Genomic DNA, 25,642 nt, shown 5'->3' with positions numbered 1-25,642 from the left:
ATCAGGTGGCCAAAGTATTGGAGTTTCAGCTTCAACATCAGTCCTTCCAATAAACACTCAGCACTGATCTCCTTTAGGATGGACTAGTTGGATCTCCTTGCAGTCCAAAGGACTCTCAAGAGTCTTCTCCAACATCACAGTTCAAAAGCATCAGTTTTCTTTATAGTCCAACTCTCACATCCATACATGACTACTGGAAAAACTATAGCCTTGACTAGACAGACCTTTGTTGGCAAAGTAATATCTCCACTTTTTAATATGCTGTTTAGGTTGGTCATAACTTTTCTTCCAAGGAGTAAGCGTCTTTTAATTTCATGGCTGCGGTCACCATCTGCAGTGAGCTTGGAGCCCCAAACAATAAAGTCAGCCACTGTTTTCACTGTTTCCCCATCTATTTCCCATGAAGTGATGGGACCAGATGCCATGATCTTCGTTTTCTGAATGTTGAGCTTTAAGTCAACTTTTTCACTCTCCTCTTTCACTTTCATCAAGAGGCTTTTTAGTTCTTCACTTTCTGCCATAAGGGTGGTGTCATCTGCATATCTGAGGTTATTGATATTTCTCCCAACAATCTTGATTCTTGTGCTTCTTTCAGTCCAGCGTTGCTCATGATGTACTCTGCATATAAGTTAAATAAGCAGGGTGACAATATACAGCCTTGACGTACTCCTTTGCCTATTTGGAACCAGTCTGTTGTTCCATGTCCAGTTCTAACTGTTGCTTCCTCACCTGCATACAGGTTTCTCAAGAGGCAGGTCAGGTGGTCTGGTATTCCCATCTCTTTCAGAATTTTCCACAGTTGATTGTGATCCACACAGTCAAAGGCTTTGGCATAGTCAATAAAGCAGAAATAGATGTTTCTCTAGAACTCTCTTGCTTTTTCGATGGTCCAGTGGATGTTGGCAATTTGATCTCTGGTTCCTCTGCCATTTCTAAAACCAGCTTGAACATCTGGAAGTTCACGGTTCACGTATTGCTGAAGCCTGGCTTGGAGAATTTTGAGCATTACTTTACTAGCATGTGAGATGAGTGCAATTGTGCGGTAGTTTGAGCATTCTTTGGCATTGCCTTTCTTTGGGATTGGAATGAATACTGACCTTTTCCAGTCCTATGGCCACTGTTCAGTTTTCCAAATTTGCTGGCATATTGAGTGCAGCACTTTCACAGCATCATCTTTCAGGATTTAAAATAGCTCACCTGGAATTCTATCACCTCCACTAGCTTTGTTTATAGTGATGCTTCCTAAGGCCCACTTGACTTCACATTATAGGATGTCTGGCTCTAGGTGGGTGATCACACCATCATGGATATCTGGGTCATAATGATCTTTTTTGTATAGCTTTTCTGTGTATTCTTGCCACCTCTTCTCAATACCTTCTGCTTCTGTTAGGTCCATACCATTTCTGTCCTTTATTGTGCCCATCTTTGCATGAAATGTTCCCTTGGTATGTCTAATTTTCTTGAAGAGATCTCTAGTCTTTCCCTTTCTATTATTTTCCTCTATTTCTTTGCACTGATTGCTGAGGAAGGCTTTCTTATCTCTCCTTGCTATTCTTTGGAACTCTGCATTCAAATGGGTATATCTTTACTTTTCTCCTTTGCTTCTCACTTCTTTTCTTTTCACAGCTATTTGTAAGGCCTCCTCAGACAGCCATTTTGCTGTTTTGCATTTCTTTTTGGGGGGATGATCTTGATTCCTGTCTCCTGTACAGTGTCATGAACCTCCGTCCATAGTTCATCAGGCACTCTATCAGATCTAGTCCCTTAAATCTATTTCTCACTTGCACTGTATAATCATAAGGGATTTGATTTAGGTCATACCTGAATGGTCTAGTGGTTTTCCCCACTTTCTTCAATTTTAGTCTGAATTTGGCAATAAGGAGTTCATGATCTGAGCCACAGTCAGCTCCCAGTCTTGTTTTTGCTCACTATATAGAGCTTCTCCATCTTTGGCTGCAAAGAATATAATCAATCTGATTTCAGTGTTGGCCATCAGGTGATTTCCATGTGTAGAGTCTTCTCTTGTGTTGTTGAAAACAGGTGTTTGCTATGACCAGTGCTTCGCTTGGCAAAACTCTGTTAGCCTTTGCCCTGCTTCATTCTGTACTCCAAGGCCAAATGTACCTGTTATTCCAGGTGTTTCTTGACTTCCTACTTTTGCATTCCTGTCCCCTATAGTGAAAAGGACATTTTTGGGGGGGGGGGGTGTTAGTTCGAAAAGGTCTTGTAGGTCTTCATAGAACCGTTCATCTTCAGCTTCTTCAGTGTTACTGGCGTTTTGCATAGGCGTTTAAGATGGCGGAGCGGGGAGACTTGAACTCACGGCAGAGATGCCAAGTTCAATATTTGGAGTGATTTTCCCTGCAAAGAAACTTAACAACTGGCAGAGCGGCCCCATCACATCAGACAAAAGAGAGGGAAGCCTCATGGAAGCAGGTAGGAACGAGGCAACTGCGCCATCAATCCGACCCTCATGCTTCCCCACCCCCTGGCAGTGGGGCCCACAGTCAGGAGGGAGCTCAAAACCTGGAGCTTCTCTGTGAGGAGCGACAGGCTCCTACGTCACTTTGGGCACTCCCGCTTTAAAGATATTTGCCTTAGTTGGGACGGGTAACACCCACCTTTTCCCCATTGGTCTTGGGCAGGGAAGAAGGTGTGCCTAGGGGTTTTGGCTGCAGTCTTGCCCCCACGTGGAATGTGGGGATAAATAGAACCAGTGTGAGTGATAGCAGCCAGAAAGTGACTGGAGGCAGGGTCCTAGTGACAGTGTTGGAGCCTGTAGATGAGTCCCATGCCTAAGCACGTTTTATTTACTTGAGCCACTGTATTTCTTTTATTGGGCTTACCTGGTGCTTCAGATGGTGCAGAATCTGCCTTTTGTATTATCTGTCACTTTCAACTAAAATAGCTTGGCTAGTTCAGGTAGTTTCTTCCTCTTTCGTCCATTAGCCATATGAGAACGCAGGCAGTGCCATTCACAGTGCTGGGGACCAACATAAAGGTTGAGTTGCCAAAGACTGAACTACAGAAATTCCCTCAGTGCTGTTCTATGACTACTCACCAGCCCTTCTCAGCAGCCTGTAAGAGTTGGAAAAATTCCTTTTGCCCAGATGCCAGAAGACTAGCCTAACCTACTGGTAATTGTGAGACAATTGTGTGGTATAAGTAGCCTCAGTAGAGGTTGAGCTGGGCTCTAATTGTGCATGGATACCTGGGTCAGACTGATCCCTGATGGTGAAAAGTTGTCTCTCAGTGGTAATGAAGGCCACATAAAGGGGAATCTTCTCCCCCAGACAGAGGGCATAAGCCGTCTCCTTCAGTCTGACTGGACCACCAGAGGTCATGTACTCCCCACTGGATCAATAAAGGTTGCCAGGAGCAGGCCATTCATTGGTTGGTTTAAACTAATCAGAATCTACCTTGGATCCAGAAATGGTGTCACATTGGTTACCCCTGAGTCACATTTGGGAAAGATAGATGCCAAAACTGGAAATGTGTCTAGAAGAAAGAATTAAGGACTAAACGTTGGGTAAGACCAAGAATGTCCTTATTGATCATGACATTACTACTTGATCATGTGACACTGGGCATATCCCTCTAACTCTTTTGGCCACAGTGTCCTTGTCTGCAAATTGAAGACAGAATGAAGGATATCGACAGTCCCTTTTCTACTCTAATGTGCTCTGACTCTGACTCTGACTCTATTCAACTCCAAACACAAAACACATGCAGTATGATGTGGAAGGGAAAGTTGATGATGTTGGTAATTAATTCAAAATTGCTTCACTTTGGGCGGGGGGAGTGTTGTTGATAAGATACAGGTGTGTCCCACCTTAAGTGAAAGTGAAGTCGCTCAGTCATGTCCGACTCTTAGCAACCCCATGGACTGCAGCCTACCAAGCTCCTCCATCCGTGGGATTTTCCAGGCAAGAGTACTGGAGTGGGGTGCCATGTCCTACCTTAGGAAAACCCCAAATCAGATCCACAAAATACAGAAACTTAGGTGAGACGACACATACTACATTTGCTTTGCAAAGGTATTTACCACAGTAAATCGTCTTTCCTGATTTCTATTTATTTCTAGGTACTATGATGTCTTAAGTTTGAAGAAGTTGCTTTTACAACCTTTTGATGTTTCCTTGATTTTTTTTTTTTTTGAGAAATTCTGCTGTTTCTCCACACTTGAGAGGGTATTCCAGGTGGTCTTGAGTAATGACTATGAGAGGGAGCAAAGAAAGTGTGGGAAAACAAGCTTCAGCTTAGTTGCTGCAGCTTAGTTCAGCATCAGCATTTAAATTTTTTTTAAATTTTATTCCTGGGTATGCTGGATCTTCGCTGCTGCTCAGGCTTTTCTCTAGCTATGGTGAGTAGGGGCTACTATGCCATTGCAGTGCGTTGGCTTCTCATTGTGGTGACTTCACCCTAGAGCACAGGCTCAGTTGTGGTGGTGTTGCAAGAAAGGGTCCCCTTCCAGGGCCCGAGAGTGGGTTCTTGTCTAACAGTGGGAAATGAGTTGTCTGAGGAGACACTCATGCTGACAAAACAAGAGATGTTATGGAGAAGGGCCCCCCCAGGGAAGAGAGCAGGAGGGAAGGGGAACCTAGGAGGACTTCTCTGCCATATGACTTGCAGTCTCAGGTTTTATGGTGATGGAATTACTTCCCGAGTTTTCTTTGGCCAATCACTTGACTTAGGGTCCTTCCTGGTGGCTCATGCCATTGCTCAGCCAAGATGGATGCCAACGAGAAGGATTCTGGGAGGTGGTAGGACATATGACATCTCCTTTTGACCTTTCTTGAATTCTTCTGGTTGGTGGTGGCTTATTAATTCCATGTTCTTTACCAGGACCTGCTGTTGTAAAATAACTCAGGCAAATGGTAGCCATGGTGCCTGGCCAGGGTGGGTAGTTTCAATCAGCGTGTTTCCTCCTAACAGTGGCACAGGGGTTTAGTTGCTCCATGGCCTGTGGGATCTTTCCTGACCAGGGATTGAACCCATGTCTCCTACACTGGCAGGCTGATTCCTTACAACTGAGCCACCAGAGAAACACCTCCCCGCCTTTTTTAAAGATTTTTGTTTGTTTTTGATGTGGACCATTTTTAAAGTCTTTATTTAATTTATTACAATAGTGTTTATGTTTTATGTTTTGGTTTTTTGGTCACAAGGCATATGAGAATCTTAGCTCCCTTACCAGGGTTTGAACCTGCAACCCTTGCATTGGAAGGGGAAATCTTAACCACTGGACCACAGGGAAGTCCCTAGCATTTGTTTTAAAAATGTCCCTTATTACTCCTGAACTCTATTAAGGACAGTTATGTCCAAGCAATGGTTTTCTCCTTTTCCACTGTTCTTTGTTTTTCTTTAGGATGAACTTCCCTGGTGGCTCAAATGGTAAAGAATCTGCCTGCAATGCAGGGAACCCAGGTTTGATCTCTGGGTCAGGAAGATCCCCTGGAGAAGGGAATGGCAACCCACTCCAGTATTCTTGCCTGGAGAATCTCATGGACAGAGGATCCTCATGGGGTTGGAAAGGATTGGACAGGACTGATCAGCTAACACTTTCACTTCCTTTCAAAGTCATATGAATGAGGGCGCACCATAGTAAGTATATCAACTGGTTCCACAGGCAAATTTTCATTTCAAAATCTAGCAGCTTCTAAAAGCATGACGACAAATCAGTCTTACTCAAATCTAACTCTCAGCACTTCCTTCTCCCCGTGACAAAATTCCAGTGTCCTCTTGGTGCCCTTCTACCTTTGACCTGAAGTACTATCTATCTTGTGCCTCCCCTGATACTATTTGCCAGCCACAAGCAGGGCCATTGTGAGCAGGACCCGTGTTCTTCCATGACACTCCCCTCCTCCCTTCTACCTCAAGACCCATCCCAGGTTTTCCAGACTACTGAAAACCATACAGTACAGCAGGTATGGTTCCTTCCAGCACAGAACTCTTTCCAGACCATCTAGCCCATCTAGCATGTCAAATCCTTAAAGCATAGGAAACTGCCAAAGAATAAACTATGTTTTCTAGTGCCTCTGAGAAAGAGAATGCTTCTCCCCCTGCAAAACAGCCTATGGAGGAGTTAGTCCACAGAACAATTGGAAGTTGTAGAAATGGAGTGATTTACTAAAAAAACAAACCAACCCTCCCCCCTCCAATTTTTAACAGGTTCCCACCTGTAAAGTTTCAGGGTTCATAAAATGATGATCTAGTCCTCAAATGTGCTTTTTGACATTCAGTGTTCTTAACATTGAGAAATTCTGCATACAGATATTAATGTGTATCTTCCTCCCCCTACCCTGACAAAGTTCTGGCAACATTAAGATCAGATTCATTTGGCAGTAATCAGCCAGAGTTGGGTCAGTATTACCCCTTGAGATAGGACTCCTGCTTCAGCCCAGCACTATGCTCCTGGCTGCCTGGTTTCTTGCCCTTCTCAAGCACTGACCAGTCTAACCAAACCACCCCCCCGCCCCCCCACCCCCGGCAGATGTGTGAGATTGCAAATCCCAGTTTACAAGGCACTGCCCCCACCACCGCGACTGCTTCATAATCTCTTCTAGGCTTCACAACAGTCCTATGGAACAGGCAAAGTGAAGATACCTCCACCATCCCCCTGCCATAATAATTTAAAAAACACTTTTTTCCCAAATTTATTACAAAATCATATTCTATGGCATATAGAAAGCAAATTCTAGGCAATGATAACCTGTTTACGCAAACACTAGATTAAGCTTCCCGACCCTCCCACCAGGTCCAGGAAAAACAATTATATCTACATTGTAGATACAGTGTATCTACAACATATTGGAAATACTTGGAAAGGATTTTTTGTTTGTTTTTTGGCTTTTTAAAAATTGATTTACAATATGCAATATTAAGAAAAGACCCTAGTGCTGGGAAAGATTGAAGGCAAAAGGAGAAGCAGGTGTCAGAGGATGAGATGGTTAGGTAGCATCACTGACTCAAGGGTCCTGGATTTGAGCAATGTCCGGGAGATAGTGGAGGACAGGGAAGCCTGGGGTGTTGTAGTCCAAGGGGTCGCAAAGAGTCGGACACAATTTAGTGGCTGAACAACAGCAAGTTCAACATAGTGATTTAATTTTTTAAGATTATACTGCAGTTAAAGTTATTAGAAAATAATGGCTATATTTCCCCGTGCTGTACAATATATCCTTGTTGCCTATTTGTTTTATACATAGTAGTTTGTATCTCTTAGTCCCATACCCCGTCTTCTCCTCCCCTCTTCCCTCTGCTTGCTGGTAACTGCTAGCTTGTTCTCGTTATGTGTGAGGCTGTTTCTGTTTTGTTATATATATATTTGTTTGTTTTATTTCTTTAGATTCCACATATAAATGGTGACATAGAATATTTGTCCGTATCTGACTTCTCTTTCTAACCTTCTAGGTCCATCAATACTGTTGCAAATGGCAGGATTTCATTCTTTCTTATGGCTCAGTAATGTTCCTTTGTATGTATATGTGTATATCCATACTTTTATCCATTTATCAGTCAATGGACAGTTAGGTTGCTTCCATATCTTAGCTATTATAAATAATGCTGCCATGAACATTGGGGTGCATCTGTTGATACCTTTTCAAGTTAGTGTTTTCCTTTTCTTTTGTTATATACCCTTGAATGAAATTGCTGGGTCATATGGTAGTTCCAGTTCTAGTTTTTTGAGGAACCTCAATGCTGTTTTCCATAGTGGCTGCACCAGTTTACATTCCCACAACAGTGTACAAGGGTTCCCGTTTCTGTGCAACCTCGCCAACTTTTGTTGTATGTAGGCCTTTTGATCATAGCCATTTTGACAGGTGCGAGGTGGTATTTTGTAATTTTGATTTGCATTTCTCTGTTGATTAGTGATGTTGAGCATCTTTTCAGGTGCCTACCTGGTAAAAATTTTAAAATCCTGATGCCAGGATGCATCCCAAACCATGTAATTCAGACTCTGTAGGGGTGAACACCAGGAATCGATAGTTTCTTTAAATCCCCAGATGATTTAAATATGCTCTCCAGGCTGAGAATCACTGCCTTGGAGTCAGTCCTGAAACCAGCAGCATAGTGAAAGGAAATGAGTTAAGCATTTCCCAGTTCCTGACTATAGCAAAGATACTATTGTTACCAATTTTTTTAAGCTAAATATTGTTTTGTTATATTTATTTTTATTTGGCTGTGCTGGGTCTTAGTTGAGGCATGTGGGATCTATTGCCTGACCAGGGATGCAACCTGGGCCCCCTGCATTAGGAGCTTGAAGCCTTAGCCCCTGAACCATGAAGGAAGTTCCAAATAGTTACTTATCTTTAAAGGCTTATGATTCCTGGGAAATTTGGAAAAGAGGTGTTGCTCTTAGAAAAGATTCTAAGCTTTAATAACTAGATGAATGGGAATTCCTACATCTGACAGATTCTAATTAAACCATACTCTCTTGTAAGATGGCCCATTACCCACGTATCTCACATGCAGATGAGTGGCCAGTCATACCTCTGAAAGTACCTCTAACAGAGGCTGTGAATAAGGCTCCTTAGCAGAAGGTCACTGAAATTATTTATTATAAAATTATTTTATATTAACTTATTATGATTTTACTGCAGAGGGCTTTCACTAAAAGGGGCCAAAGAGGGCACTCTGAATGTTCCAAGTATTTACCAGGCAGAAGCACTTAAGCAAGAGGGACACCTTCAGCTGGAAATGCTCCAACCTGGGGCTGGACCAAGTATGTGTTCACCTGTGGCCTTGGCCAGAGTCTAAATGCAGGCACTGGAGGTCAGCTCGGACAGCATAGGGGCATTTAAGGTGAGGCAGTGATTTAGTTCAAGGAATAACCTGTTCTGTTTAAAGCATTTTGAAGTGTTCCCCAGGCTCTGACTTTTGAGACTGACAATATTCCAAGAATCAGAGGCTAAATATTGGAGGCAGGGAAACTATTCCTACCACTCACTCAGAAATATTTGATCATTTCTTGCCGCAGGAGTGGAGAGGAGCTCTATGTTGGAACCAAGAAGTTGTTCACTATTTGTTCAGTCATTATCTCTCTATGACGTGAAGGCTGCAAAGCACTATTAATCACCAGAAGTATTATTAAGCAGCTGCTGGCTTAACAACTGTACAAGATGACTAAAAGGGTTTGGTCTCTAATCCCAGTTGGTGCCTATTAAATATATACAGCAATTGATTGACTTACAAAAATGTATCAGGCTTCCCTGATAGCTCAGTTGGTAAAGAACCCACCTGCAATGCAGGAGTCCCCAGTTCGATTCCTGGGTCATGAGCAGCCCATGGAGAAGGGATAGGCTACCCACTCTAGTATTCTTGGGTTTCCCTTGTGGCTCAGCTGGTAAAGACTCCACCCACAATGTGGGAGACCTGGGTTCGATCCCTGGGTTGGGTAGATCCGCTGCAGAAGGGAAAGGCTACCCACTCCAGTATTCTGGCCTGGAGAATTCCATGACAGTATAGTCCATGGGGTTGCAAAGAGTCGGACATGACTGAGTGACTTTCACTTCATTTCACTTCTGGTAAAACCTGCACTCAATAGCTACCACTCACCCATAGGCTTTACTAAAAAGAAAAGTACTCTTAAGTTTCCTTTCTCTGTTATCACATTATTACCATCACTTATAGCTTATAAACCCAGTATAGACTTATAAGCATATTACTGTAACTCTTGTTCAATATGAGGATTTCATCTCCTTTTGAGATATGCCTTATGATATGCCTGTCATATCAAACCACAGAGGATCATCTCTTATCATGTGCAGTGATGCTAAGCCAACTGTTTGCACCAAGGTGCCAGCATGACCAGCATAGAATCTCCCAGTGTACTCTGAGTGGCTGGAGGATATCAGTACCAGGCAAGGCTCTGTGAGAAGGAACTTTTTTAAATTGAAGTATAATTGCTTTAGCAGTGTTATATTAGTTTCAGGTGTATAGCATAGTCATTTGGGGGTATTTTTTTAACAGATTACATTTTGCTATAGGTTATTATAAGACATTAGGTATGATTCCCTGTACTCTATAGTAAATCCTTGTTACTCATTTGTGTTATGTATAGTAGTTTGTGTCTGTTAATCCCACACTCCTAATTTGCCTCTCCCCTCCCCACTCTCCCATTTGATAACCATAAGTTTCTTTTCCCTATCTGTGAATCTTATTCTGTTTTGCTGTATACATGTATTTGTATTATATTTTAGATTCCACATATAAATGCCATCATATAGTATTTGTCTTTCTCTGCCTGACTTATTTCACAAAGCATAATTTTCTCTAGGTCTATCCACATTGCTGCAAATGACAATATTTCACTCTTTATGACTAAGTAATATTCCATTATGTCAATGGAATATTGTGGACATTACGCGGACATTATGTCAATATCCACATCCTTTCAATCCAGTTGTTTCTTGATGAGCACTTGGGTTGCTTCCATGCTTTTTTGGCTATTGTAAATAGTGCTGCTATGCCCATTTGGGTACATCTATCTTTTCAAATTAGTGTTTTCATTTTTTTAGGATGTATACCCAGCAGTGGAATTGCTGGATCATTAGGTAGGTCCATTTTTAGTTTTTCAAGAAACCTTCACTTTTCCAAAGTGGTTGTATGAATTTACATTCCCACCAACAAGGAAGAAGGATTCTCTTTTCTCACACCTTCTCCAACATTATCTGTAGACTTTTTGATGGTGGCCATTCTGACTGGTGTGAGGTGATACCTCATTGTGCTTTTGATTTGAATTTCTCTAACAGTTATCATTATTGAGCATCTTTCCATGTGCTTGTTGGCCATCTGCATGTTGTCTTTGGAAAAATGTCTGTTTAGGTCCTGTGCCTATTTTTTGCTTGGGTTGTTTGTTTTGTTTTGATATTGAGTTGTATGAGTTGTTTATAGGCAATAGTTTGGATATTAACCACTTGTCAGTTGCATCATTTGAAAATATTTTCTCCCATTCCATAGGCTGTTTTTTTCATTTTGTTGATGGTTTTCTTTGCTGTGCAGAAGCTTTTACATTTGATGAAGTGGCATTGGCTTATTTTTGCTTTTACTTCTTTTGCCTTGGGATGCAGGAAGGATTTATACAGGGGAAAAGGCCATGCTCCTTTATCCCCAGAGCCTTACTAAATCAATAGATTCACTTTGATCTGACCCTCAACCCAACCTGAACTGGAATGAGACTCAGACTAGGCTAATTAGGGAAACTTTTTAGTTGTAGGTTATAGAATCTCAATAGAAACTGACCTAAACAAAGAGATATTTATTAAGATACAGTAGTGGCTGGATCTAAGCACCTCAGAGATGTTTATCCAGAATCAGTTGTTTTCCATTTCTCCACTGTGATTTCCTCCATATTTGCTTCATCTGGGCTTCCCTTGTGGCTCAACTGGTAAAGAATCCGCCTGAAATACTGGAGACCTGGGTTCGATCCCTGAGTTGGGAAGATCCCCTGGAGGAAGGAAAGGATACCCAATCCAGTGTTCTGGCCTGGAGAATTCCATGGACTGTAGTCCGTGGGGTCGCAAAGAGTCGGACATGACTGAGCAACTTTCACTTTCACTTTGCTTCATCTTCAGACAGGTGCTCTACAAGAGGTGACAATAATAACAATAATAACCAGAAGTTCCTGGGTCAGATTCAACCAGCTTGGCATCCTCAGATCATTCTTTCAAGAACCTGGGGCTAATTTCCATTGGCCTCGCCAGAGTTACATACCATCTCTGAACCAGTAACTCTGACCAGGGAAATGCAGTTTCTTACCAGCCTGAGCCAGCCTTGGTCTTATGCCCACTCCTCATTCGGGGTAGGGAGGTCAGCCCTGATCATCCAACATGGACTAATACTTCAGGGGGACCAAAAGATAATTGGGATATTTTCCTAGAAGGTGAATGGAAGCTGAGTATCAACAACAATAGCTCTGGGCTATAGTCTGCTTGCTCTGTTTGTGGGTGCTGGATACTTCTTCCTCATTGTCATTGAATTTTTTGTATTAATAGCCAATTTAATAATCAGTAGCTTTAAAATTAATAAATTAATGGATGACAGTATAAATATGAATCATTTAAATACTCTACACTGTTTAGTGCCTAAATGGATGATACAAAAGCAAAGATGCAAAGATAAAAGAAGAGATCAGGAGAAGAGGCAAAGTCTGAACGGGGTCTTGAATGATTGATAGGTATAGCGAGGGGCAGGGTGGTGGAGGTGCATTCCAGGCAGGGACACAGCCACTGAGATCAGACAAGCCCCATGCCTCCAGGGAGAGAGAGGCAACTTGGCAGGCTGAGCTTCATGTGGGGAAACGGCGGGGCGTGGGGAAGGTAAGATGGGGCTGATTACAAGTCTGGAATGACCTTCTGCATAGTAGACACTGGGTGGGGTGAAAGGGTGAGTTAGCACTGAAGGAAGGGAGGAAGCATCCAGTTTGGGATAGGATGAGTTGGCAGTGTCCGCAGGAAGCATGAAGTGGGATGACAGTGCTGCTTTGGGAAGATAAGCCTGGTGGAGATGGGGAGGGTGAGGGGTTGTCAGGGGTGAACAGGAAAGCAGGGCAGTAGTTTGGAAATTAGTTTAGACACTGTCGTTTGGTAAAGGTGATGAGAGTCTGGCCACTGTCCTTTCAGACAGCTGTTTGCAACCCAGCCTCAAAAGTCCATTCATCAACCTGCCCCACCCTTATTCTTGCTCTCTTGCTACCTCTCCTGCCTCTACTTCCTGAATGCATTATGAGATATTTGACTATATTCAAGAAATGTTTAAAATACAAGAAGGCTCCATTGAGAGAGGGAGTAAAGAGTACCATGAGAAAAGACCAAGCCTTGCTAAGAGATACACAAAGGACTGACGGGGATGACATAGAGGCCCAGATAGCCCAAAGAAGACATAGCTTATTGTCACTCGCTACTCTGCAAGCTGAGTTTGGATCTCAGCTTCACCATTCACTGGGTGGATGATCAGGGGCATGTTATCTCCCTTAACCTAAATATTTCTTGTCTGTAAAATGGAGGTACTTGTACTTTCCTCAGAGATTTATTATGAGAATTGTGTTAACAATGTTAAGTACAGTTCCTGACTCAATAAATGTTATTATCATTATTATTAGCAACAGCTGCAGCAGTGATAATATATTTACAGCTGTGAACAAAACAAGCAGTTTTGCTGGTGGAATTCACCTTGACATCCTCCCAAAGCTAAAAATTCCTACCTGAAAGGGCAGCCTTTGGAAACTAAGTTAAGCTCTTCTCCACTCATCCTCAGACTGAGCTGAGACTAGTGAACTGTTCTCTCCTGAAAGATACCAACCACTAGAGGGAGAGTGGATTTCTAGAAACCACAGCCCCTTAATCTCTATGTCTTTTACACTGCACATAGCCACACATTAGTAGTTTTGATACCAATTTACTGCAGTCCAAATAGTGTTTTTTTTAATGGAATGGAATAAAATTGAAAATAGCATTAACTGCAGAAGATTCAGGTAGATATTGTTTCATGAAGTCCTTTGTTTTAGTTACATAATTATGTTTGTATGTGTAAAATGTATTTCTCACTGTGAGTCATGATCAGCCATCAGTAGCATAAGAAACACTGCCTTAAAGGATATTCAAGAGAAAACTATCTTTCTTCTTTAATTTTCAGACAGACTGTTGTTCAGTTGTTCAGTTGTGCCCGACTCCTTGCAACCTCATGAACTGCAGGCTTCCCTGTCCTCCACAATCTCACAGAGTTTTCTCAGATTCATGTCCATTGAATTGGTGATGCCATCCAGCCATCTCATCCTTTGTCATGTCATCCTCTTTTCCTCCTGCCTTCAGTCTTTCCCAGCATCAGGGTCTTTTCCAGTGAGTCATTTCTTTGCATCAGGTGGCCAAAGTATTGGAGCTTCAGCTTCAGCATCATTCCTTCCAATGAATATTCAGGGTTGATTTCCTTTAGGACTGACTGATTGGATATCCTTGCTGTCCAAGGGGCTCTCAAGAGTCTTCTCCAGCACTACAGTTTGAAAGCATCAATTCTTTGGCACTCAATCATCTTTATGGTCCAGCTCTCACATCCATACATGACTACTGGAAAAACCATACCCTTGACCAGACGGACCTTTGTCGGCAAAGTGATGTCTCTGCTTTTCAATACGCTATCTAGGTTTGTCAGAGCTTTTCTTCCAAGAAGCAAGGGTTTTTTAATTTCATGGCTGTAGTCACTGTCCACAGTGATTTTGGACCCCAAGAAAAAACTCTGTCACTGTTTCCATTTTTCCCCATCTGTTTGCCATGAAGTGATGGGACCAGATGCCATAATCTTCATTTTTTGAATGTTGGGTTTTAAACCAGCTTTTTTACTTTTCTCTTTCACCTTCATCAAGAGTCTCTTTAGTTTCTCCTCACTTTTTGAAAGTAGGGTGGTGTCATCTGCATGTCTAAAGTTATTGATATTTCTCTCAGCAATCTTGATTCCAGCTTGTGCTTCATCCAGCCCAGCATTTTGCATGATGTACTCTGCATGTAAGTTAAATAAGCAGGGTGACAACATACAGCCTTGATGTACTCCTTTCCCAGTTTGGAACCAGTCTGTTGTTCCATGTCCAGTTCTAACTGTAGCTTCTTGACCTGCATACAGATTTCTCAGGAGGCATGTAAGGTGGTCTGGTATTCCCATCACTGTAAGAATTTTCTGCAGATACCAAACAAGTTACATTCATGTGAGTCATTTTTCTGTATTAAAGAAGAATCAGATACAGGAATGCAGGACTAGATTTAACTAATGGTGCCTAATATTGTTAAAAACTTGTGTTATTTTTTGGATCTTCTTCCTCTGGTATAAACATCTCTCAAGATGTAACCAGGCCATCTTTTTTCACATGTATGTAAATTACTTTCATAGCTCTTTTTCTAGATGATGACATCAACTCCCAAGATTTTCAATGGTTCCTTTAAAGTGGCTGAATCCTAAATTACTTCTCTAGCTCTTAACTCCAGACATGTATTTCCAAATGATGGCTGAAGTTCTCTCCATAAGATGTCCCATACAACCCTCAAATTCAACCTATCCGAAAGTCAGTGTATCATCTTCCCTTTATTAAAAAAAAAGTTGAAAAGCCCTTCCTGTATTCCTTCTCTTGGCCCTTGTCTTAGTCTATTCAGGCTACTATAACAAAATACCACAGATTGGATAGTTTATAAATAACAGAAATATATTTCTCATAGCTCTGGATGCTGCAAGTTGAAGATCATGGTGTCAGCAGGATTGGGCCATGACCCAGGGTCTTCCAGGTCTCAGATTTCATGTTGTATCCTCACATGCATCCTCCTTATTGCCAAATTCAGACTTAAGTTGAAGAAAGTGGGGAAAAATACTAGAGCATTCAGGTGTTACCTAAATCAAATACCTTATGATTATACAATGGAAGTGACAAATAGATTCAAGGGATTAGATATGATAGACAGAGTGCCTGAAGAACTATGGATGAAGGTTCATGACATTGTACAGGAGACAGTGATCAAGACCATCCCCAAGAAAAAGAAATGCAAAAAGGCAAAATGATTGTCTGAGGAGGCCTTACAAATAGCTGTGAAAAGAAGAGAAACAAAAGGCAAAGGAAAAAAGGAAAGATATACCCATTCGAATGCAGAGTTCCAAAGAATAGCAAGGAAAGATAAGAAAGCCTTCCTCAGCCATCAATGCAAAGAAATAGAGGAAAACAATAGAATGAGAAAGACTAGAGATCTCTTCAAGAAAATTAGAGATACCAAGGGAACATTTCATGCAAAGATGAGCACAATAAAGGACAGAAATTGTATGGACCTAACATAAGCAGAAGATAGTAAGAAGAGGTGGCAAGAATACACAGATGAACTACACAAAAAAAGATCTTCACGACCCAGATAACCACGATGGTGTGATCACTCACCTAGAGCCAGACATCCTGGAATGTGTAGTCAAGTAGGCCTTAGGAAGAATCACTAAGAACAAAGCTAGTGGAGGTGATGGAATTCCAGTTGAGCTATTTTAAATCCTAAAAGTGATGATGCTGTGAAAGTGCTGCACTCAATATGCCAGCAAATTTGGAAAACTCAGCAGTGGCCACAGGGCTGGGAAAGGTCCGTTTTCATTCCAATCCCAAAGAAAGGCAATGTCAAAGAATGTTCAAACTACTGCACATTTGCACTCATCTCACATGCTAGCAAAGTAATGCTCCAAATTCTCCAAGCCAGGCTTCAACAGTATGTGAACCATGAACTGCCACATGTTCAAGCTGGATTTAGAAAAGGCAGAGGAACCAGAGATCAAATCGCCAACATCCACTGGATCATCGTAAAAGTGAGTTCCAGAAAAACATCTACATTTGCTTTATTGACTGCACCAAAACCTTTGACTATGTGGATCACAACAAACTGTGGAGAATTCTGAAAGAGATGGGAATACCAGACCACCTGACCTGCCTCCTTGATCTGTATGCAGGTCAGGAAGCAACAGTTAGAACTGGATATGGAACAGACTGGTTCCAAATCAGGAAAGGCGTATGTCAAGGTTGTATATTGTCACCCTGTTTGTTTATCTTATATGCAGTGTACATCATGTGAAATGCAGGGCTGGATGAAGCACAAGCTGGAATCAAGATTGCTGGGAGAAATATCAATAACCTCAAATACGCAGATGACACCACCCTTATGGCAGAAAGCGAAGAAGAACTAAAGAGCCTCTTGATGAAAGTGAAAGAGGAGAGTGAAAAAGTGGCCTTAAAACTCAACATTCAGAAAATAAGATGATGACATCCGGTCCCATTACTTCATGGCAAATAGATGGGGAAACAATGGAATCAGTGAGAGACTTTATTTTGGGGAGCTCCAAAATCACTGAAGATGGTGACTGCAGCCATGAAGTTAAAAGACGCTTGCTCCTTGGAAGAAAAGCTATGACCAACCTAGACAGCATATTAAAAAGCAGAGACATTACTTTTCCAACAAAGGTCCATCTAATCAAAGCTATGGTTTTTCCAGTAGTCATTTATGGATCTGAGAGTTGGACTATAAAGTAAGCTGAACGTCAAAGAATTGATGCTTTTGAACTGTGGTGTTGAAGAAGACTCTTGAGAGTCCCTCAGACTGCAAGGAGATCCAACCAGTCCACCCTAAAGGACATCAGTTCTGAATATTCATTGGAAGGACTGATGCTGAAGCTGAAACTCTAATACTTTGGCCACCTGATCTGAAGAACTGACTCATTGGAAAAGATCCTGATGCTGGGAAAGATTGAAGGTGAGAGGAAAAGGGGACAACAGAGGATGAGATGGTTGGATGGCATCACTGACATGAGAGACATGAGTTTAAGTAGGCTCTGGGAGTTGGAGATGGACAGGGAAGCCTGGCTTGCTGCAGTCCATGGGGTCGCAAAGAGTCGGACATGACTGAACTGAAATGACTTAATGAGAATACCAGACCATCTTACCTGTCTCCTGAGAAACCTGTTTGTGGGTCAAGAAGTGACAGCCCGAACCCTGAATGGGACAAATATTTGGTTCAGGGTTGAGAAAGGAGTATGACAGGGCTGTCTGCTGTCACCCTGTTTGTTTATATGCTAAGAAAGCTATACATCATGAGAAATGCTGAGCTGGGCTAAATGAGTTACAAGCTGGAATCAAGATAGTTGGGAGAAACATCAACAGCCTCAGATAAGTAGCTGATACCACTCTACTGGCAGAAGGTGAATAGGAACTAAAGAGCCCCTTGATGAGGGTGAAGGAAAAGAGTGAGAGTCGGCTTGAAACTAAATATTAAAAAACTAAGATCATGGAATCCAGTCCCATTCCCAGTATTCCCAGTGTTAGTCACACAGTTGTGTCTGACTCTGTGACTCCATGGACTATAGCCTGCTAGGCTCCTCTGTCCATGGAATTCTCTAGGCAAGAATACTGGAGTGGGTTGCCATTCCCTTCTCCAGGGGATCTTCCCAACCTAGGAATCAAACCTGGGTTTCCTGCATTGCAGGCAGATTCTTTACAGCCTGAACCACTAGGGAAGCCCTCCGGCCCCATTGCTGCTGCTGCTGCTGCTAAGGCAGCCCCATTACCTCATGGCAAATAGAAGGGGAAAAGGTGGAAGTAGTCACAGATTTCCTCTTCTTGGGCTCTAAAATCACTGTGGATGGTGACTGCAGCCATGAAATCAGAAGACATTTGCTTCTTGGCAGGAAAGCTAATGACAAACCTAGACAGTGTGTTGAAAAGCAGAGACATTACTCTGCCAACAAAGGTGCATATAGTCAAGGCTGTGGTCTTCCCAGTGGTCACGAACAGTTGTGAGAGCTGGACCATAAAGCCAGAGTGCCTTCGAACTGTGTTGTCAGAGAACACTCTTGAGAGTCCCTTGGACAGCAAGGAGATCAAACTAGTCAATCGTAAGGGAAATCAACTCTGAATACTTGTTGGAAGGACTGGTGCTGGAGCTGAAACTCTGGTATTTTGGTCATCAGATGCGAACAGCTGACTCATTGGAAAAGTCCCTGATACTGGGAAAGATTGAGGGCAGAAGAAGAGGGCATCAGAGGATGAATGGCTGGATGGCATTCTGATGCAATGGACATGAGCTTGGGCAAACTTGGGGAGATTACCTACCTTCAGGAGGTACAGACAGGCCTGTTGTGCTGCAGTCCCTGGGGTTGCAAAGAGTCGGACATGACTGATCGACTGAACAACAACATCTAATGACCTAAAACCCTTATACTGTCAATTTCCTCAGGACATTCAGTAAATTGGGGACCACTGTTGGTAACCTGAAAGAAATCCACACACTGGAGGCCTTTCCTTTCCCTACAGGAAAATGTTTTTTGCTGTATTTTTGTCGCTTGAATGCCTTAGAGGAAAAAAAGAAAGGAAGAAAGAAAGAAATCTAGGAGAGGTGGTGACAGACTTGTTCCTTTCCAGTGTGGAAGCCGGAGCACTGACTCAGAGAAAGGACATCACAGGCATTTTGTTCTTCCAAGAATTATAATGCTTGGGATTTTTAATTTCGAGCAGTGAAAAGCAAATGATCAGGGCCAAAATCAGAGAGAACACAACGATTTCAACAATTTGGGGGTTATCTTCCCTGTTTTTTCCCCTCTGTGTCTGTATGGTTCCTCAAACAAAGTGGGTTGGAAAAGTTCAAGCTTAGTTCACAGAAGAGAACATTCTGTACTCTGCACAACAGGCTGGGCTGCTCTCTGTAAAACAAAATCAACAGCATGATCTCAGCCACGGCGGCGGCAGGCACCACGCCGCCAGCCCACAGCCCCAGCGTTTGAATAGACCGGCTGTCAAAGGCGCCCCATGGACAGGACATGAGGAAGGTGCAGTGGCATGCGCATGTGCCACACACACACACACACACACACACACACACACACACCTTTTCTGCCCAATTGTTACTTCACACACACACACACACAACTTTCTGCCCCATTGTTACTTCTTCTCCCCAGAGGGTCAAGGAAGTTGTTTGGATATTTCTTTCTGGAGAGTTATTACAGCTGAAGCATTTCCAAGGAAACAGCCCCCGGATGTGCACTCCTGCTCTGGCATTGACTGGGGCTTTTTAGTCTGTTAGGATGTTACTGTGATCAAATGACAGTATCAGCACATCACTGCTTCCCTACTAAGGGAAAGGGAGATGAGGAAAGAGGAGTCAAGGTGGTGTTTTCACCCTTCTTCCACCCCCTCAGCTTTTCTGTTTACTTCTGGATTCGCAGCCTTTGCTTCTTTTGTCTAGAATGTAGCATGCATGTAATTCAGTAAATATTTGTTGAGTGCATATTTGGTACCAGGTTCACAGTAAAATAATACCTATAGCAGGGTTATTCTTGCGAAGTGAAAACCTGGCCTTGAAGCCAGGCAGTGGAGGAAGAAACGAGATTTTTGACTTCCCTGGTGGCTCAGCTGGTAAAGAATCCACCTGCAATGCAGGAGACCTGGGTTCGATTCCTGGGTTGGGAAGATCCCCTGGAGAAGGAAAAGGCTACCCACTCCAGTATTCTGGCCTGGAGAATTCCACGGACTGTATAGTCTATGGGGTCACAAAGAGTTGGACACGACTGAATGAATTTCACTTCACTTCACTTCACCAGTGGAAGGGGGAGAGGGAAAGGAAGGGGGGTTCTCCAGGAGGATTGAGAGATTAAGGTACTAGAAGACCCCAGGCACAGGTGGGTGAGCTTCAGGAAGACAAAGCAGACATCTGGAATGGGGCTGCTAGCCCAGTGCTCCTTCCACACTGAATTCAAGCCTGTTTGTTCTAGGGAGAAAAGACAATAAGAATACACAACTGCCCGCAGCAGAGAGTGGAATTGCTGTCCCAGGCTTTCTTTAAAGTCACCCTTTCTGCAGCTGCTGCAGGACCCAGAGACTGGGGATGAGGTGGGGTTGGGGACAGGGCACGTGGAGACATGGCAAGTGAAAAAGCAGCTTTTTGCCCGGAGGGGCTTGGAATCTTGGCTTACTGTGTGGCCCTAGATGAGGTTCTCAGACTCTGTGCCCGTGAGTCTCTCCAGCTGTGCCCTCCTTCAGCTGTTAACTGGGGTGAGAAATCCCTGTTTCTTAGGACTATTGACTATTGTTATTACTAATATATAGTAAGTTCTGTTCAGAGAAAGCTGTTAACCAGGGCATCAGTTAAGAATTCCCACCGGTGTGTCCGCTCAGATGTTTTCATGCCCTCCTAGTTCACAGCTTCCTGGCTTCCTGGGTGTCTGCTGTCACCTTCACCCAACGTCAAGCTCTGTGCAAGGCAAGACGACAGGCATCGGACCGACAGAAGACTGTCCTCAGGAAGCTCTCTGCCCTGACCAGGGAGGGGTTTACACAGGGCAGTGACCACCCTGGGGCTCAACAGATACTCCTCAGAACCGATCTTCCTTTGTGCTTAGGCTCATTTTTTCTGGGTCCCAGACCACCTCTTTGGCTGTCCAGCTGTCCTACAGAGAAAGCTCCTGGGGGGCGGGGATTGGTTGCAAACAACCCTCATGCAAGACATTTCTCGAGACTGCTCTTCCAGAATGTAAACACCCTTCCTCACTTCAGGACCAGAGCTCCTGCCAGGACTTTGAAAAACAAGTTACACAAGCACCTTTGGGGTGCTTGGTCATGCCACATCACAGGTGCTGCTACTTGGGGAGGTGGGGGAAGGGTGACCTCAAGGACTCAGTCAGGGACAGTGCATAAATGCCAGACTCACTGGGCCAAGAGTTCAGGAAAACACAAGCCCTTGGGCACCACAGTAAGACACCGCCTGGGGAAGGAGTCAGTCATTTAAAGATCATTTCAGAGTTGCTTCATGCCATCACTGAAACAATCCCAGGGCTCAGTAGAAGAATCATCTGCTATTAGAGCCAGGTCCCAGGCCAAGGTGGCCCTTCCTTAGAATTGCTCACTGTGATATCTTGAATTTTCTCTCCCCTACAGAGATCACCTCCCTGACTATACTCACCCCACCTGTTTAAAATTTTGGGAGCAGACAGCCTGTCACAAAAACACTTCACCCTGTTGAACCTCCTTTACCAAAGGCTCCTGCCAATTCCAGCCAGTTGCAGGTAGAACTTCTCACAAGGACAGAGTGAGCATGAGACAGCAAAAGCAAAGCCCTAAGGATCTGCAGTAGACCGAGCGAACTATTATAAATCTGGGGACTAAGCAGGTAACCAGAATCTCAGGGAAGAAATGAAGGGAAGTGGTTCCTAGTTCATACCCCTCAACAACACATGCTTGATGGGAGGAGAGCCTAAGAGAGTGATGTAGGTTGGCCATTTATTATATGCCAAGTGCCTTCCATACATTCTCTCACTTAATTCCCATGATAATGCTGTGTGGCAGGTAGTGGTGTTATCCCAGTTTCAAAGGGCTTAAATAACTGGCCCAAGGTCATGCAGCCAAGTACATGGCAGAACTTGCACTTGAAAGCCTGTTTGTCCAACCTAAAAGACCAGGTTCCTTTCATTACACTAATCTGCCTCCCTGTAGCAAGAATCTTACTAGAATACCATTGGAATCATCTTGTACATTGATTTTGGTTTCTCAGAGATGGATGTCTCAAAGTTCTGACACCAAGTCTCACTGTCCAACGTCAGATATTTTATTATACCTTGTCTCAGTAGATACCAGTCAGCAGTAGTTATTGAACGTACACCAGCCGTTGTGCTGTGCTCCCTGGGGAAGAGAAAACTGTTATGCATGAGAGCTACCTTCAAGGAACTTATAGTCTACATAGGATATTAACGTACAATTAATTTTTATTTATGTTATTATTCAAATAACTTCTGACTCTAAATGGCATAACGACCAAGGTTTACTTCTTACTCATACCACATACCCATTGTGAATCAGCTGGGTCCTCGCTCTTACTGCTTCTTCCCTAAAGGGGCTCATGTCAGTTCTGCTCACATTTCCTTGGCCAAAGCAAATTAAACAGTCACACATAACTTCAAAGGTTTGATAAATACAAACCTACCATGAGTCTGGAAATGGAGAAAGACCTGAAAACTCTGGTCAGTTCAGTTCAGTCACTCATTCGTGTCCTACTCTTTGCGACCCCATGGACTGCAGCATGCCAGGCCTCCCTGTCCATCACCAACTCCTGGAGTTTACTCAAACTCATGTCCATTGAGTCAGTGATGCCATCCAACCATCTTATCCTCTGTCGTCCCCTTCTCCTCCTGCCTTCATTCTTTCCAAACATCAGGGTCTTTTCAAATGAGTCAGTTCTTCACATGAGGTGGCCAAAGTATTGGAGTTTCAGCTTCAACATGAGTGCCGAAGAATTGATGCTTTTGAAATGTGATGTTGGAGAAGACTCTTGAGAGTTCCTTAGACAGCAAGGAGATCCAACCAGTCCATCCTAAAGGAGATCAGTCCTGAGTTCATTGGAAGGACTGATGTTGAAGCTGAAAACTCTGGTAAATAGACCAATTAATGACCACATTCTGGGAAGAGGAACAGCCTCAATGCCTCATGCCCCAGATTACAAACAATGAAAGACTGAAAGATCTAGTGCCATTAGAGAGGATGTATTCAAAACAGATGTCCTAAGGACTCAGGAGAGAATCACGCCTGGACCCAAGACCTCAGTGAAGTACCCTGAGAAAGTGAAGACCTGCATTGAGCCTTGAAGAGTGGGTGGACTTAGATGGACCTACAAGACCAGATCAGTTGCATCCACCTTGGCCTTCAATAACGTGATGGTAATATACCACCAGTCACTCTCATGAACTACATAGGTGCTTTCAGGCCTGGAGAGACCACGCAAATGAGTGCCTGAAGGTGAGAATGTGCACAGTGGGCTTGAGGGGAAAGGCCCATCACAGCTGGGCAGAGTATTCAAATCAGGGAGAAATGCTAGTTGGCCAGAGCATTACTTGAGAAGGAATAAAAGATCTTTAAGTGAGAAAGTCATGATTACAGTGGAACTTTGGGGATTTTAATCTGTTTTAAAATTAAAACAGATTCTTCTTTCATCTGTTTCTTCTTTGATTTCACAAATGCTTTAAATATTTTGCATAGGAGAAACAAAGGTAGATAAGGCTTGATTCCCACCTGTAACTCTTCAGTGGAAGAAGAAATGTGTTTGGTTTTTTACCATTGCCTTTTAAGAGGAGTTGATCTCAAAGAGATACTTCATTTGCTAAATAAGATCTAAAATTTCAAGGATGTGCGTTTATGAATCAGAAAGGGCTATAAGGGCCAGTCGACTAAATGGAATTGGGGTGGTGATAAGGAATCTAGGAGTGGGAGGAGCATGGAAATGGAGGAGGCAGAGAAGATAAGACAGCTAGAAATGAGAGAAAAGCCTTTGGGTATGATGGAGATTTTTAATGGGGGGTTTTATGAAGTTTAGCCATATGGTGTCCAGTGTAAGCCCTCCGCTTTTCTCCCTTGTGAGCATTTCAGTAAAATATATGTTACTCAAAATGCTTTGGGAGGTGACTTGAGAGGTCACGTGGGGGCAATTGGGTAGCAATAAAGTGTTGATTGTGGCCTCAAACTGTACAGAGTGTGAGCCAGAACTTGTGAAGAGAGCACAGTAATGTTTATGTTAAATAGATATGTGCAATCACACTTCGGTGGGATAAAGTGGCAATGCTAGGTGTGGGAGAGTTTGTCAAGGAACGCTTCACAAAGGAGATTAAAGGAGATCCTGAGGCCAGGTGTTGAAATATCAGAAAGGGTCCCAACCCATCTGGATTAATGAAAATCATTCCAGTCCAGGCACAGAGAGCAGCATGTACAAAGGTGGTGGGGTGTGGAACAGCCTGCTTTATTGGGACTACTCCAAGCAAACATTGATGGGTAGGTTTATGAGGGATAGGGTCAAAGGGAGCAAGTCCAGTAGTCTAATCCATGTATCAGGGTCTGTGGCAATAGGGACATGTGTTTACCTTCAAAACTATTTATTCAGCATTTATTTACTCTCATATATTTTCCAGCTTTTATATTGTTGCAAAACTATTTTGATTTGGCAAAAAAACTAGAAAACTAATGATTTCCTATTTTCTTACCTATTGGTAAGACAAATGGTGGATCCAGAGATTAACTTTTCTAAGGATATCCTGACTTATTTATATTCACGGCTTCTGTACAGCATGTCAATATTTGCCTGGCTGCTGAGCCCCCCTCCCCACGTGCAGTGCAGAGAAGTGCCAGGATTCTTCAGGTCCTGTGTCCCAGGAAGTGAAGGATTGCCTGAGACAGCAGCAAACAGAAGCAGATAGCTGGTGACTATTAAAACACACTTCTTGATTTACAGTCACCTGTCAGGTTGCAGAATTTATCACCGCTGATCAGAGCAGAAAGTACCCTGCGTGTGAGGTATGTGTGCGTGTGAGTGCCTGAATATATTTTAAGTATCCACCTGGGAACTCTCTAAATCAGCATTTATTTTAATAATCTCATACATTCATATGGCACCTTTCTCTATAAATGCTTTCAAACAGTTTGTAAATTTTATTTAGCTGGGGAATCATCACTGCTGGAGTAGAAGGAAAGAGATGCTTATCAGCTTCCTAATGGGAAACATACTTTTGTTAAGAAGTACAGAGATCCAAGAATGTGTGTGTGTTTAAATGACTTTGTATTTTATTAAAATAGTATTCAAATTTCCTCTGAATAATCCATTCAGATTCTACCTAGCTTTCCAGCTCACCTCTAGTTCAACTCTGCAGTTGATGCTAAATTTTGGTCCCCTAGAGCAAAGAACTGTCACTTTGTCCTGGATGTAGCTCTTCCTTTAATACCCAGAAGAATAGAATTGGGCGGGAGACCTCTGTCACTCTCACGGGTATACATTATGCATTTCTGGCCTGTTAGGAGGCTGTGCAGTACCTAAGTGGCCAGTGAGCATCTGGGAGGAAATTAAAGGAACTTCAACTCATTCATTCAGTAAGTAATTATTTATTGGGCCATTACTATCTTCCAGAAACTAGTAGGGTGCTAGAGATACAACTAAGAGCACCAGAGACAGGGCCCCTGTCCTGGAAGCCAGTAGTCTGGCAGGGGAGGTGATCATTAGTGAAATAATCACACAGATCATTGTAAGCTAAGAATCAATGTAAATGCTACAGAGGATGGTTCTGAGAGTATAAGCTGGGAACTCACCCAGACTGGGGAGTCAGGGAAGGCTGTCTGAGAAAGTGA

General features: G+C 43.0%; 2 long non-coding RNA genes across 3 annotated transcripts; one reads left to right on the top strand and one right to left on the bottom strand.

Moving 5' to 3' along the window:
* Window positions 1–1,285: 1,285 nt before the first annotated feature.
* On the bottom strand, window positions 1,286–3,736 carry LOC129650103 (uncharacterized). Of its 2 annotated transcripts, XR_008713587.1 has the most exons (3): window positions 3,062–3,727; window positions 2,847–2,983; window positions 1,286–2,361 (listed from the first exon to the last, which is right to left on the bottom strand). It is a non-coding gene; the product is annotated as an uncharacterized LOC129650103 (long non-coding RNA). The 2 variants fall into 2 exon arrangements; XR_008713586.1 differs by having other exon boundaries at window positions 2,847–3,736.
* On the top strand, window positions 3,737–21,245 carry LOC129650104 (uncharacterized). The gene is made up of 2 exons (XR_008713588.1): window positions 3,737–4,003; window positions 20,683–21,245. It is a non-coding gene; the product is annotated as an uncharacterized LOC129650104 (long non-coding RNA).
* Window positions 21,246–25,642: the final 4,397 nt, after the last annotated feature.

This window comes from Bubalus kerabau, chromosome 4 (genome assembly GCF_029407905.1).
Source record: "Bubalus kerabau isolate K-KA32 ecotype Philippines breed swamp buffalo chromosome 4, PCC_UOA_SB_1v2, whole genome shotgun sequence".
Classification (NCBI taxonomy): Eukaryota; Metazoa; Chordata; class Mammalia; order Artiodactyla; family Bovidae; genus Bubalus; species Bubalus kerabau.
This window is presented reverse-complemented; position numbering and strand designations above follow the sequence as displayed.